The 3535-nt window shown below is 43.9% G+C and overlaps 1 pseudogene; it reads left to right on the top strand.

The window, feature by feature from the left end:
• Positions 1-1938: 1938 nt before the first annotated feature.
• On the top strand, positions 1939-2056 carry LOC124778815 (annotated as a pseudogene).
• The last annotated feature ends 1479 nt before the right edge of the window (positions 2057-3535 follow it).

The following is a 3535-nucleotide window of genomic DNA, read 5'->3' as shown; positions in this document are numbered from 1 at the left end:
ACACCTTCCATGCCACCATCCTATCTCAACAGTACCTTCATCGCTATAAGACGTGGTCTTCTAAAGTTGGAAACACTGCTACACGTGCTCCTCATGCAGGGTTATTTGTGCGCATGTAGGCGCACTGGACAAGGAATTAATAACCCCCCCCCCCATGAAGACATAACACTAATACCCCCTCGCAACATAGCTTCTAGCCTGGATAATAACTTCAGTTATGAGAAGAGCGCCCATGAGTTTCGCTAGTTGCGCCACTGTGCCTGCTGAAAGCACTCATCGATCATTATACCTCACAGAGATACAAAATTTCAGGGCTGTTACATTGCTGTATTTCATTTGCTCTTCCAAATAGTTCCAAGTGCTTTTTGTGGGTTAACTAGCTGTTACACACTGCTTCGCTCGCATACCAGTACTTTTGTTACGATGAGTCATAATCAGTAAGTAAGCTAATAATTTTACGAGATGCCTGTGTCCATACAGTCGTGACGTAAATATTAAAAAATGTACGTAGTGCCGGTATATAGGTAAATAATGAATGTGTTTCTATGATTCTACCGTATGTCGCATCTGAAGGAATGCATTATATTTTAAAATTATATTTAAAAGCTGCCTTGATTCATTACATTCGTGAAGGAGTAGAGTTTTTAGGGGTTTCTCAGGCTCACGTAGTACTGGATGTGAGATGTTACTAGGAGAACAATACATAACAACTATTTTTTCCCTCCAATAAAATGCATTATGGTGTCTACATTTTTGATCCATTCCACTGTAATGACTAATTTATGATTAACATGATCAATTCATAGACCACAATCAAATGCAGCCTCACAAAAAGCCTCCCACGTTCCCCATGTAAAGGTGCGACTTTCTGTTTGTAGTACAGCCTTTAAATGACGCCTTAGTTGTGTCTCCAAGCATCTCAGCAGCCGTAAGTGACGCGTGACGCCCAGCTCCCAAAATGCTACGGGCTCGTTACTGCTCTAATGCCTTTCTAGGCCGCCTGACGTTCGGCATCCAAGTTCCGGCGGACATGACTTCCTCTGTTTGTTGGATTTGAGTAACTTTCGATGTTTGAACTCCCTTAGAACTATGACCTAAATCGGTCATGCTTCTGCGAGGCTTGTAGTAATAGTTTTAAATATTATTCTAGGGCTTAGCGTCTGATTTTATTGCTGTATCTTCACCAAAACTTTACAGCTATAGTAGATGGTGTACGGACTCCGTGTCATAAATCAAGCGAACAGCAACATCACGTATGTTAATTGCTTTCCACGCCTTCAGCATAGTTTCGATAGAGTCGTTTTCACTTTCGTTCAGCAAGGAGGCGAGAAATGAATGTCGATAGTGACGTTTAATTGATTCCAAAATTCCCTGGCCCAAGGGCTGAATTTTAATGCTGTGACATTGGGTGGGAGAAAGAGTGCTTGTACATGTGTATACCATGGGACTTTAAAGAACCATCTGAAGGATGACTGGGAGCATTGTCAATTATCAGGATAGCTTTCAGTGGAAGTTTTTTCTTCTTTAGCTCTTTTAACAATGCCGGTACAAATGTTTCATGGAACCACCGAGAGAATATTTGTCTGTCCATCCAAGATTTCTTCTGAGTGCTATATTACACTGGTAGAGTATTTATGTCAGTGTGTCGAAAACAATGTAGATGTTTGGAGTTTCCAAACACCATAAGCGGTAGTTTATGACTTCCGTTTGTATTTACAACACGCCATGAATGTTACGCGCTGTTTCTGTTGCTTGCAACCACGAGCTTCCTTCTCGTTCTTGGCAGCTAATGTTTTTGAAGGAAGCGTCTTGTAAAAGAGTCCTGTTTCATCTGCATTATACAAGGCATCAGCAGCTATATCTTCTTCTTCTATTATCTTCCGTATCTTGGTTACAAACTCATCAGCATCCTTATCGTTAGCAGAGCGACTTAGCCCGGGCAACGGCCTTACCGCAGTGGATACCCCGGTTCCCATCAAATCACCGAAGTTAAGCGCTGTCGGGCGTGGCCAGCACTTTGATGGGTGACCATCTTGGCCGCCATGAGCTGTTGACATTTTTCGGGGTGCACTCAGCCTCGTGATTCCAACTGAGGATAGTAGCGGCTCCGGTCAAAGAAAACCATCATAACGACAGGGAGAGCGGTGTGCTGACCACACGCTCCTCCTATCTGCATCCTCATCCGAGGATGACACGGCGGTCGGATGGTCCCGATGAGCCACTTGTGGTCTGAAGACGGAGTGCTTAGCCCGGTGTCTGTCAGCTGGCGAATACCATGTCTTTTTTTCCAGTTTGATAGCTAACCTCCGCTCATTGCAAATAAGTTGGTACCGCCAAGTTGTTTATTAAATGCAGCTGCTTTTCCCTTTATCTGCATCTACATCCATACTCCTCAAGCTACCTGACGGTGTGTGGCGGAGGTTACTTTGAGTACCTCTATCGTTTCTTCCTTCTATTCCAGTCTCGTATTGTTCGTGGAAAGAAAGATTGTCGGCATGCCTCTGTGTGGGCTCTAATCTCTCTGATTTTATCCTCATGGTCTCTTCGCGAGATATACGTAGGAGGGAGCAATATACTGCTTGACTCCTCGATGAAGGTATGTTCTCGAAACGTCAACAAAAGTCCGTACCGAGCTACTGAGCGTCTCTCCTGCGGAGTCTTCCACTGGAGTTTATCTATCATCTCCGTAACGCTTTCGCGATTACTAAATGATGCTGTAATGAAGCGCGCTGCTCTCTGTTGGATCTTCTCTATCTCCTCTGGTACGGATCCCATACTGGAGAGCAATATTGAAGCAGTAGGCGAACAAGTGTACTTCGTTTATTTTCGGATTGCATTTCCTTAGGATTCTTCCATTTTAAATCACCCCTAATGCCTACTTCCAGATAATTTATGGAATTAACCGCTTCCAGTTGCCGACCTGATATATTATAGCTAAATGATAAAGCATCTTTCTTTCTATGTATTCGCAGCACGTTACACTTGTCTACAATTGCCATTCCCTGCACCATGCGTCAATTCGTTGCAGATCCTCCTGCATTTCAGTACAATTTTCCATTGTTACAACCTATCGATGTACTACAGCATCATCCGCAAAATGCCTCAGTGAACTTCCGATGTTATCCACAAGGTCATTTATGTATATTGTGAATAGCAACGGTCCTACGACACTCCCCTGCGGCACACTTGAAATCACTCTTACTTCGGAAGACTTCTCTCCATTGAGAATGACATGCTGCGTTCTGTTATCTAGGAACTCTTCAATCCAATCACACAATTGGTCTGACAGTCCATATGCTCTTACTTTGTTCATTAAACGACTGTGAGGAACTGTATCGAACGCCTTGGGGAAGCAAGAAACACGGCATCTACCTGGGAACCCGTGTCTCTGGCCCTCTGAATCTCGTGAACGAATAGCGCGAGCTGGGTTTTACACGGTCGTCTTTTTCGAAACCCGTGCCGATTCCCACAGAGCAGATTTCTAGTCTCCAGAAAGTAATCGGGCCACTGACTGGAATTCCTTTACTGTGTTGTT

Source organism: Schistocerca piceifrons, chromosome 2, assembly GCF_021461385.2.
Source record: "Schistocerca piceifrons isolate TAMUIC-IGC-003096 chromosome 2, iqSchPice1.1, whole genome shotgun sequence".
Lineage (NCBI taxonomy): Eukaryota > Metazoa > Arthropoda > Insecta > Orthoptera > Acrididae > Schistocerca > Schistocerca piceifrons.
Note: the sequence above shows the minus strand (reverse complement) of the source record. Positions and strands in the feature narration are given on the sequence as shown.